Here is a 12,913-nt window from a genome sequence, read left to right on the forward strand (position 1 = left end):
CCAATTTATTGTTACCATTTTTATTACCAATTTATTATTACCATTTTTTCCTCTTTCTGGGACTGAGTTAGGATACCTACATATCCCACAACCTACAGCAAATTGAGAAGGCACCACCTAACTTGTCCTATATAATTGAATCATCTGAGAAAACCACACCTTGTTGACGCATTGGCCCATGCTCTCAGTTTTTCTCCTTTTTCCATCACTGAAACTAAAAGAGTGAATGTTAAATCTGAGACACCCCCCCAACATAGGGACTTAATTTAGAGGCCTCTTTGCCTTTTCTCCCAACCTACATGTGGACTCGCTTACCTTCTCCATCCTGCTTCATTGACACATCTGAGGAAAACAGCAGTGACTTCTACAGAATTCAAAATTTCTACGTATTTGAGTTACCACCCTCCCAGTTTTTGTAATTTTGAATTCTGTAGAAGTCAACTGGTACCCCTCCATCCAGTGACTGGCAAACTCTCCAGCATGCATGGCCATACAAGCCTTTCATGTGGAAAGGATTTTGGCAAAGCTATAAACTATAGAAATGATCTATCTTATGCATAATACCTCTGCTGTCCTTCACAGGAAGGGAGTACAGCTATTGTATACTTTATCTATATCATCTGTATGACTACCCCCCACCTTGGCACTGCATAGTCTACTGCACTAGAGTATATTGAAGGAATACCAAAAATTATTTCCAGCCCCTTTGGGTACATTACAAATATCCCTTCTGAGAGACAAAGGGAGAATAGAAACTATCAAAATCCATTGCTGTGATGATTGAATGAGATTGTAAACCAGAGTGATTATAGTATGTCTCTTTTTTTAATGAGAAGTCTCAGTAAAGGCTAAAAAATAATTCTTAGCTCAAGGAATGCCTTACAGTGGAATGATAAATTCATAATAGTGAATTAAAATCTCATTTCTTTTAATCTTAGTAATTTAATAGTAATAGTTTTCATGATATTTGAAGAGTATTATTTTGTAGCCAAAAAATATCCCATTGAAAATGAGTGAGGATTTTAGCTGAAAGAATTTGAGAGAGTATTACTATTGTTATTTGTTAAAGGTTCTCGTTGGAATAAGCAGCCTTGACTTAGAAAGTGTTAGTTACCATCATTTACATTTAAAACTATCTTTTCTTGTCCTCCCATTATCTTCTGATTTTAAAACTATAGAATCACACTGACTTTAAGCCAAATTGTCAGATCTGAAAGAAGCACAGGAGGAAGACAACAACGATCTACCAAATTACCTTCACCTGGAAAGGGTCACCAAATGTCATTGGTGGGAATATCTGAATGATAGTTAAGGGCTGCATTCGATCATTTATTCTAAATTGAGAGCACAATATTATATTTAGGTAAAAGTGGAAAAAAGGAGAAGCCTTTGTTCAAACTATTCAAAAGAGGATTGGGGAGATCAGGAAACTCAAATATGAATGATACAATCAAGAGAAACCAAAAGTGTGTGGGGTTAGGGCTTGGTAGAGAAGTTGGATTATAACAGCATTTATACAACAACACTTTAGGTTTTCAACACACTTTAATATATATGTTACCTCATTTGATTTTTCTCACAATCCTGTGACTAAGGTGCTGTTAATATCCCCATTTAATGAATGAGGAAACTGAGCCTGAGAATGATCAAATGACTTGCCCAGAGTCACACAGCTGGTTATTGTCCACAGTAGGAGTTGAGTTTCGGTATTTCTGACTAAGTCGGTGTTCTATCCATTGTACTACCTACCTATTTTGAATCATACATAGACGTGCCTGTTCTTGGGTACAGGTGAATGGGATTGCCAAGAAAAAGAATGTAGAAAGAAGAAAAAAAAAATACTGAGGACAGAAACTGAGGTAATAAATACCCACCTTAAATTCCGAGCAAAAAGAATAACCAACACCTGAGATATATAGGAATAGGACTGAAAAGTAGAACAACAATCAGAAAATTGCAGTATCCTGGAAAAAAGAGAACAGAAAGCACAAAGAAGAAGGGATGAGTCAAAAGGATTTATTTCTTCATGGAAATCGAGAAGAATGAGGAAGACAGAAAGTCATTTGGATTTGTCAATTCAGTCACTGGGAACCTTTGATAGAGCAGTTTCACTAGAGCCATAGGAACAAAAGGCAGATTGGAAGGGGTTGAAAAATGGGTAATAAGAAAGTAAAGGAAGCAAGCAGAGAATATCTTCTTTAAGAAGATTGATTAAGTTTGAAATGAATCTGACCTACATATGGATCATATAATATGTGTATGTATATATATATATATATATATGTATGTGTGTATATACATACATACATATACATATAAAAACATATACACATATAGATGTGTATGCATACATATATATGTATGCATATATAAATTAAAGGAGAATGGAAGGCTGTAACTCCCACGGCTATGATTTGATGATTTTTAAGGTAGCACAATGATTAGAGCAGTAGACCTGGAGTCCAGAAGACCTAAATTCAAATCAAGGCTCTGACTAGCTAGCTGTGTGGCCTTTGGGCAAGTAATTTAACAACTGCCTGCCTCAGTTTCCTCATCTATAAATGAGGATAATAATAGCACCTACTTCCCAGGGTAAAATGGGATATTTGCAAAGTGCTTTGTAAATCTTAAAATGCTATAAAATACTACTTACTTATTATTGTTGTTGTTGATAGCCATTTATTATTATTATTGTTAATAATAATATGTTTATTACCCAGATACAAAATCATGGAGTACATAAAAAACAATTTGAACTACATAAGATTAAAAAGTTCAGATTTTCTTAATGAATAGTATCTCAGATGAGGAAAGAAAGTCTCGGTTTGGGGATAATCTACAACAAATATTTCTAGTAAATTTCTGATATCAAAGATACATGAAAGAAGTATAAATATATGACAAAAAATCATCCGCCAACATACAAACATTAAAACCATATGAACAAGTGTTTAAAGAATTTTGGATTGTCAACAACAGTAGGAAAGGCTGGTCCAAATCACTAATAACAAGTTGAATGCAAATCAAAAGAATTCAAATAGGAAAGATGACAAAAGATAAAAAATAGTCAATGCTAGAAGGCCAGTGGGAAGACAGGTGCATTTAAACAGTATTAGCAGAGGTGTGAAATGATCAAACTATTTTACGGCTTAGAATTATGTGAGAAATCAATAAATTCTTCATACTCTTTGAGCCTGACAACCCACTATTGGGCATAGACCATAAAAAATTCATAAAGAAAAGAGGAAAAAAAGAAAGTCTCATGTATTATAAAATAATTATAGTAGCTCTTTTAGTGGAGGCCAAAAAGCTATTGACATGAAATTGGTCTCATTGACTGGGGAAAGTACAAATTGTGGTTTTTGAGACCTACCAAAGGGCAACCCTATAAATGCAATGAAATATTATTGTGTAGTATTAAACAACTCATATAAATAATATAGATAAATATGAAAACATTTCTGTGAACTGATGTATATTTTAAGCAGAACCAAACAATGCTTAATGTCATTATAATAAAATAAATAAAAGGTATGATCAAAAGAAGCTGAATGACATGTAAATGTTGTAACCAATCTTGACCCTGAAGAAAACATGAGAAAATATACTTCTCTCCTTTCCTAAGAGAGGTAGGAAATGTAGAATATAGCACATACTGTGAATTATGATTGCTCTGTCATTTGGATTTGCTTAACTTCATTTCATTATTACATGGAAGGATAATTTTGTGGGTATTGCATAACAGGATAGTAGATATGTGGAAATAACAGTGATATAAAAAAACAGAAGACATCCCTAAGATGTTAATTAGAAAAAAATAAAAGAAGTTCAATTTTGAAAAGGAGACATAGATGGAATGGTAGCTGAATGGGGGCAGGGGAGATTAACAGAGTCAAGCTTAAGGTTTAGTATTGAGGAAACTTGAGCATTCCCTTATGCAAACCACCACCAACAAAAGAGGTACTAGAAAAGGGGAGTTTGAAAATACAGAAAGGAGATGGAATGATTGATGGAATAAGATCTTAGGAAAAAAAAAAAGAAAGGAGTAGAATCCAGAACATAGCTATAGAAATTAGCCTTGAGGAGTAGGAACATTATTTAAGTAATAAACATTTATCAAGTGCCTATAGGCACTATGCTAGGCACTAAGTATGCAGAGACAAGAATTAAAGAATCTGCCCTCAAGGAGCTGACAGTCTAGCCATGAGAGACATATACAAATATATACAAAATAGATACGAGTTAGTAGAGGGAAGAGGGAAGGCACTAACAGTTGAGGATGTTAGGACAAGATTCATGTTGAAGATCATGTTGAAATTGAACCTTCAAGGAAACTAAGGATTTTAAGAGATGCGTATGAGGAGAGAGCACCTTCTAGGCAAGGGAGATGGTTGATACAAAATTACAAAGATCGGAACTGGAATGACATATATGAGGAAGAATTTGACTAGACTGTAGTGGGAATGGAGGGGAGTGATATATAATAAGACAGGAAGAGTTAGTTGAAGTCCAGTCACTTTAAAATCAAACATGAATTTATATTGGGTCCTAAAAGTAATAGAAAGTAAAGAATCAAAAGAAGGTGATAATAAAATATAGGCTTCCCAGAAATGGAGCCGGGAAAAGGGAGAGAACTATAACATATACCTCCCACCTTCTCAACAATGTAGAAGTGCTTGTCATGTCCTATAATTGTAGAGAGCTAGAGGATGGATGGCAGCTTGAAGAGAGAAGAAATGATTTGGAATAATTAGTGTGTGGAAGGAATTAGAAAATCACTAAATATAGAAAAAATTGCCAACAAAAATGACAAAAAGAGTGTTCAGCTCATGCTATTTTTAAAAATCCTTTCCTTTCTTTATCAATGTACTAGGCATTGTGCTAGGCACTGGGAATACATTACAAAAAATAAAATAATCCCTACTCACAAGATGCTTCATGCCATTATATCACCATTCCTAAAATATTTTACCATCTGAATAACATTGAGCAAGTATCTTAGCCTCTCTACTCTCTAGTTCCCTTATTTACAGAATGTGAAAGTTTAACTAGAAGATCAGGCATTTACATTCCAAAAGTCTGTGATTTACATTGTGCATTTTTAGAGAAGAAAAAGGAAATCGAATTCTTTATTTTTAAATCTCTTTAGTTCCCTCAAAACTGTTATAGTTTGCCAACCATGTCCATTTCCCTTAAACTAGATGAAAAAGGCATTATGTGTGTGTGCTTAGGTACATTCGTACATATACATATATATAGGTGTATTTCTAGTTATTCCTCATTCAGAAGTGAGTGAAAGAATGCCTTTCCTCAAATGAGTACACATCATGTAACTGGTACATTTTAATTATGGAGAGCAATAACCCATATAGTCATAAAAGGGTGTACTATAGGAGCACAGGCTTAAAAGTAGAGGTTAGTTGAATAGAATGTTGTTAGGCTGAGTTGAATATTAAGATGTTATTTTATCTAAAATATGAGGTATCTGTGTTATCCCCAACAAAAATCCTGTTTATAGTGTTAATGACTGAGATTGGTATTTTTAGAAAGTAGCCTTATGAGCCTCTTCCTAATGTTTTTTGCCTCCAATAATTATAAAAACTTCTTTCAGGGTATTTCCTAGAAATGACCATCTTCTTAAAGATAATGACGATTTCTATTTAGGCCATCAACTTCAAATAGTCATTTAATTCCTATGTTTTTCTCCTCAATACCCACCCCATGTTATTATACCATCATTCTGAAATCATTTCACTATCTATATGATCTTAGACACGGTGGGCTTAACTCACTATTAACAACTTTTAAATTAACAATATAAACAAAACATAGATGAAGTTGTAGATGTAAGCACAAACGCAGGATTTCTATACGTGATACTGCATTTCTTCCTGTAATTATTAATTGCAGAATCATTTTCTATGTGAATAGAATATAAGTAGTACATATTAAATTATTTATATAGGTTTCCTACATGTAGAAAGGTAATAATTGAAATGTTTTGTGACTTCATCATACTACCATGCCAGAATAGACTACAAGAAAAAAAGAATAAAAATATCATATTATGAAAATCTCTTTCTCCTGTTGACTATTTTGTTGAAGATCTGAATTAAATGGAAGGAAATATACCTTAAGAGTTGGACAGGATCCTAAAAAGATTATTTCCTTTCACTTGAACATTGAATTTTTTTTTAAAATGAGGTTTCTTTTCTTTATTTAGATACTCTTTTCATTATCTACTTTCAAGCCCATAAGGGAAGAAATGAAGGGGAAAGTAGGGCCATCCAAAGGGTCCCTTTCCAGTGGCCTACAGGATTTAAGGATTCTGATTGCTCTGGTACCTGCTCTAAACCCTGGAATACAAAACTCACTTACCCTCTTTCTTATCTAAAGTCTTCTGCTTCCTTAGGATGCTATAAGGAAAAAAGAAATAAAATATGTGAAAGAACACAGCAAGAAGAAGAGCAAAGGGAATAGTGTTGGTGATGGTAGTATAGAAGTAGCAGCAGCAGCAGCAATAAAAGTAGTTAGGAGTAGCAGCAGCAGTAGCAGTAGTGGTAGTGCTACTAGTAGTAGTTTAAAAATAAATAATAATTAAGAATATTTTGTTCAGGATAGAATAGGAAGTGTCTTCTTGTTCCCCCCCAGATGGTTGGGTAGAAAGAGGGCACCAAAGGAGGGTAACCCTGTCAACCCAACCTACCCTAGGGCCCCATGAGGGTGGACTACCTGGACCCGGGAGCTTGAGTATGAATGCCAGTAACTTGGCCAGGGCTGAGGATTTAAAGTGTTTTGTCTACAAAAAAATTACACAGGTCTTGAAGGTTTCCATGCTTTTGTAATATCAGACAGAGGTAGGGTCCTGTTATGAAGGTGAAAATGGCTAATGGCAATGCTCCAGAATGGGGCAGGATACCTGATTCCCTAATCATTTTTTTGCTTGCAGTAGACAAAGATGAAAATTGTTGCTGCTGTTGTTCATTTGTTCAGTAGTGTCCGATTCTTTGTGACCCTGTGAACCGTAGCAGAAAACTTGTGCTGTCACTAAAAAGTATCATTTGTTGCTTGTAGTCAAAATCAGTTGATTACCATCAATTCGTAGACAGTAGCAGAGCTAATCCTAGGAGGATTATAATCCTAGAAAAAGGAAGTTTCCCTTTGAAGAATTAAGACTATTTGTGGAAGTTTCTTGATCTTATAGTGGCCTTTCCTTGGATTCTAGTCTTATTATTCAAAATGAGACAATTCTAAAAACTTTGGCATCATCAAGTAACATGTCTCCACACACCCAGAAACAACAAATTTTCCTAAGATATACTGAAAAATAAGAATATATGTGTATATATATGTTTTGAATATGTATCACATAAGATGGAAACATATTTTATATTTTGTGTATGTGTTTATTATATGTCTATGTATATATACATGTATTCATGTATGCAATATCTAAACAATCCACTCCATCCCCTGTCTCCAGGCATTTTCACTAGCTGTCCCCAAGGCCTGGAATTTTCTCCCTCCTCATCCCTGTCTCCTGGCTCCCCTAGTTTGCTTCATGTTCCAACTAAAATGCCACCTTCTACAAGAAACCTTTTGAGATTCCTCTTAATGCCACGGCCTTCCTTCTGTGGATTATCTCTCACTATCCTGTGTATATGATTTCAGGTGCAACCACTAAATGGCTCAGCATATTTCCAGCTCCTATGAAGGTTAGCTCAATCACTTAGGAATAAGATTCTTATCTGATGGTATAGTGATTCCCAGGAGCCATTTAAAGCTCCCTCTTACATATGTAAGCATATAATATGCAAGTTGACTCTCTGTATAGATCGTTGCTTCATTATGTATAAATGAGCACTTATATGTTAAAATTGTATCTTGTTCTGGTCCCCCCAAAGCCCCCCTCCCCCACCTCTTCTAGTCAATATAAGTTTAGAAGTAGCTGGGATAGAGTCAATGGCAGGAAATGCAAAGAGGTACCTGCAAGCTGTATACAAACCATCCCAAAGATCAAAGGAGCATAATTTCCAACTTTATCATATATTAACTAAAATTTACCTCTTGGTAACATGAGTCAAATGGAGGAAACCATCTAGGTTGCTTGTCAAGGTTCTTGTCCTGTGATATATAAATTCCAGACTAAATCCAGACCTCCACATCTCCAGACTAGCAGAACATCAAAAGGGTGCTAATAGCTTTGAGATAATTTGAATATGTTAATGAACTAACTCCAAAAGACAGAGATAGGAAGGGGTTGGTCTGTTTCCTCAAAAATCCTTTTAAATGAGATCTCAAACTCCTGCCCCACCCCAGCACTCTTCTATCTCCACAGGGTCCTAGCAGCTGAGTGCTGCCAACTCTAATCCAATGTTATGTGAGTAATATTCTCTGTCTCTTCCCCACCCCATCCAATTTCCCTCACTGCTTGCCTTTCTTCTCCATCTCATTCCCTCACCCCATGCCACCTTCCACCTCGGTATCCCTCCCCGCTTTTCTTTTTTTTCCTTTTTTTTTTTTTGGACAGGGGAAGGCAGGGCAATTGGAGTTAAGTGACTTGCCCAAGGTCACACAGCTAGTTAGTGTCAAGTGTCTGAGGCCAGATTTGTACTCAAGACCTCCTGACTCCAATGCTCTACTCATGGAGCCACCTAACTGCCCCTCCCTCTGCTTTTCACTGCTTATCTCTGCGCCTTACAAAAGTGTGATTACTGCCCTGTTTCCCTTAACCAATTGCAGTCTTTCCAGGCAAGCACTCAAAGAACCAGATGTGTCTGTCCCATTTCATATTTTCATAAATTATCAATTCGACTTGTTTTTTGCATGTGCCATGCTATATCTGTGCCTCAAATGAGGAGATAGCCTCTAACAGTTGTAATAAGACCAGTACAATCAGTAACTATCCCCTATTTATATCATTGTGAAGTATGGATTTTAAAAGAGCATTATTAATTGATGAGTTTCCCTTTTGAAAGTGTCCTGTGTATAAAAAGAAATCTATTCTTAGGATTTACTTTTATACTCAACTATCTATAACAAATCAGTATTTTGGTGTTTTTACTTTCTTCGTAAAATTTAAATGTGAAAATCAAGATTAAATTTTGGTTTGTGATGTTTGTATGAATAATATAACATAATAATTCTTTTTACTTTTCCTAAACAAGGTTATAAATAAAATAGAATTTATGAAAGTTAAAAAAGAATGCATGCTCACAAAACATGCATTCTTATACCTTGCTCATTGAATATGTTTCTTTTGCTCATCTTAAGAAAACTAATCCAATTTAATGCAAATTTCTTAGGAATAAGCATTCTGTAAACAGATTTGAAGCATTCATTCTTCCAAAAATAAGAATTTTCACATCCTTTACCATAGGTAAAAATAGAACTCCATTAAATTCCACCCAAAATTATCCCCCTACACCTAAGAAGACCAAAGTGGTAGAAATAAGACTAAAACATGCCAAATTATTACATCATGGTGATTTAGAAGACATTCTGCTGACACTAGATTCTTCCATGTGTAGCACAGGTAGCCTGTACTGAGCTTTTCTAAGTGTATATTTCTGAAGAAAAACAACTATTAAGAAGCACTCTTTGCCTCTGCAGCTTCCTGTACATCTCTATGCAAATGGTTGCCTTGATCTTGTTTGAAATCTTGTGGGGATGTTAAAAAAAAAAAGGCATGCTTAAAACCAAGCACTACTTCATGCATGACTGCTCCTGAATGTGTCTCCTAAAGGGAAATAATCCATTCTTCATCATCATCATAATCATAACATCCAGGTCTTTGTATTCTGAGAGAGCTCAAACCTGTACACGTTTAAAAAACTGCTGCTTCTCATTCCTTTCTCTGCCGTGATCTGAATTAATTAGTGGGTCTGGAGGCAGAGATATCAAAATGTCTTGTGATTTATAATTGGAAGAGGGGAAGGAACCAAGCATTTATTAAGCACCTACTATGTGCCAGGCAGTGTACTAAGCTTTTTTACAGATGCTACCTCATTTAGTCCTCACAATTCTGTGAGATAGGAACTTAGAAATCATCTGGCCCAACCCTTTCATTTTACAGGTGAGGAAACTAAGGTCCAGAGAAAGCCTAACTGACAGAAGGGTGAAGGGAAGGAGAAGTGAATAATAATTTAGATAATGCCTAATACATGCCAGGAACTGTAATAAGTGCTTTTTACAAACATTTCTCACTTGATCTTCATGACTTCCCTACAAGGTAGGTGCTATTATTACCCCTGTTTTAAAAGTGAGGAAACTGTTACAGACACACAGTATCTGTAAGGACTAACTTTGACGGACTTGGCTTTTCTCATCAATGCAAGGTTCTAAGACAGCTCCAAAAAGACTCAAGATGGAAAAAGCTATGCACATCCAGAGAAAGAATTACAGATTCTGAATGCAGATTGATGTTGGGTGCCTCTCACCTCTGGTAGTCCTTCACCAGCAAGGACCTGTCTCGGGATGCAACGATTGAGGCGGGAGCCAAGGATGGAAGGAACTCTGTTTATTGTTACAGCAAGCAGGATTTTTATGCAGTACTAGCCTTCGTTACTGGGTGCAAGCAAGCTTGTGCAAGATCCTCTAAGCCTATCAGGAGCTCCAGGGCCATGCATCACAGCTCGTGGACAACTCGCGTCTGGTCCTTATTTGGAAGGGGGCATGTGCTGTTCACAGCCTGCCTTATCAGAGGAGGAGGACCCGAGCCAACTGTGTAGCCCCAGATCACAGGACTGTCCCTGAGCCTCAACTCCCAAGCTTATCAGGCTTTCAAGAGCCCCTTACAGATTGAAGCATACTATCTGCTCTCTTTTTTTCCCTTCTTTTCTGGTTTGTTTCTTCTTTCTCAAGATTAATTCCATTGGTTATAATTCTTCTTTACAACTGGACTATTATGTAAATAAGTTCAATGTACAGCTATGTGTGGAACCTATATTGGATTACATGCCATCTTGAGGAAGAAGCGGGGGGAGAAGGAGGGAGAGAAAATTTGGAACTCAAAAACTTGTGGAACTGAGTGCTGTAAACTAAAAATAAAAAAAAAAAAATTAAAAAACTGAGGAAACTAAGTTAAGCAGAGGTTAAGTAATTTGCCTAGGCTCACACAGGTAGTAAGTATCTGAAGCCATATTTGAACTCAGATCTTTCTGACTTTAAGCCCAGCACTCTTTTTGCTGTGCTTTCTAATAGCCTCATAGCTATTCTATTTATTATATAAGTAATCACACATGTAATAAGTAATTTCTAACTGTAATTATGTAAGTGGGGTAGCTAAGTGGCATTGTGGATAGAGTGCTGGGCCTAAAATTAAAAAGACACAGCTTCCTGAGTTCAAATTTGGCCTCAGAGACTTACTAGCTGTGCAACCCTGGCAAGTCACTGAATCCTCTTTGTCTTAGCTCCTCGTCTGTAAAATGAGAGATGGAAATGGCAAACCATTCTGGTATCTATGCCAAGAAAACCCCAAATGGGGTCATGAAGAGTCAAATGTGACTGAAAAACAAATGAACTAAAAGATAGCATACCTGAAATACGAAATGATCTTCCCTGTGATCCACTTCTTATATCCTGAAAGTACTACCCTCTGCATTAAAAAAATAAAAATAGACCAACTGGCTAGTCATAGGCAATGACTGAAACCATCTGAATCTGAATTGCTGTCTCAAATTCACCATGTGATTTTATTCTTTGCTCAAAACAGATCTAATCATCTACTATATAGTCAATCCCTACATTTTATTGTATTGAAACCTATTAAATAGTAAGTTCATCTAATTGAATTTTATGATCTTAAGTTTAGAGGTAGGAGAAAACATATAGATTGTCTATTCCAACCCCTTTCACTTACAGATAAGGAAACTGAGACCTAAAGACTGTAAGCTTCATGAGACTGGGGTCTGTTTTATTTCTTTCTGTCCCTAAGACTTAGCAAAACGTCTGGCACATAGTAGAAACTTAATAGTCAAGTCCTATATGCCGGTAAAACTCAAGGGATACCAAGAAAGATAAAAAGAATCCATGCCCTCAAGAAGTTTACAATCTAATTGGGGGAAACAACATGCAAATGACTATGGATTAGAGATAGTCTCAGAGGGAAATCAATAGCATTAAGTCTTCTTGCAGAAAGTGGTATTTTAACTTTAACTTGAAAAAACACAGGGAAGACTGGAGTCAGAGGTGAAGAGAGCAAATTCCCAGCATGCAGAGCAGCTAGTGAAAATGTTCAGAGTTGGGAGGTACAATATCTTCTGATAATAACAGTCAGAAGACCACTGTCATTGGATCATAGACTAAGGGGGAAGAGAATATGGTCTAAAAAAAGATTGGAAATATCGGTCAGGTTGTAAAAGGCTTTAAAAGTGAAAAAGAGGATTTCATATTTGATCCTGGAGTTAATAGGGACCCATAAAGTTTATTGAATAGTGAATTTACATGGTCAGAATTTTGGGAACACCAGTTTGAGAGCCAGGTGTGGAATAGAATGGAGTGGGAGAAACTTCAGGCAATGAGAACACCCATATGGCTATTACAATAGGCCCACTCTGAAGTGATGAGAACATACACCAGGGTGGTAGCTGTGTGAGCAAGAGAGAAGGGGCGGTACAGAAGAGATGTTGTAAAGGTAACTGTTGTTGCTGTTCTTCTTTGTCCTTTGTTCTCAAAGAGGACTGTGACATCAGGAAGGTGATGCCATGACTTGCAAGTGAATTAGACCTAAGTAAGGGAGGACAGTACCAAGTCACCAAACTCACTTTCTCTTCCACAGCCATCTAGGTCCAGTGACAAGATATAGATCAGGATGATTGGAGAGGGCCCCCTACTGTAAAGGTAGAATTGATAAGACTTGGCAACAGATGGATTGTCCAAGGTCTCACAGGTAGTAAGTAATAGCATCAAGATT

Source organism: Trichosurus vulpecula, chromosome 1, assembly GCF_011100635.1.
Source record: "Trichosurus vulpecula isolate mTriVul1 chromosome 1, mTriVul1.pri, whole genome shotgun sequence".
Taxonomy (NCBI): Eukaryota; Metazoa; Chordata; class Mammalia; order Diprotodontia; family Phalangeridae; genus Trichosurus; species Trichosurus vulpecula.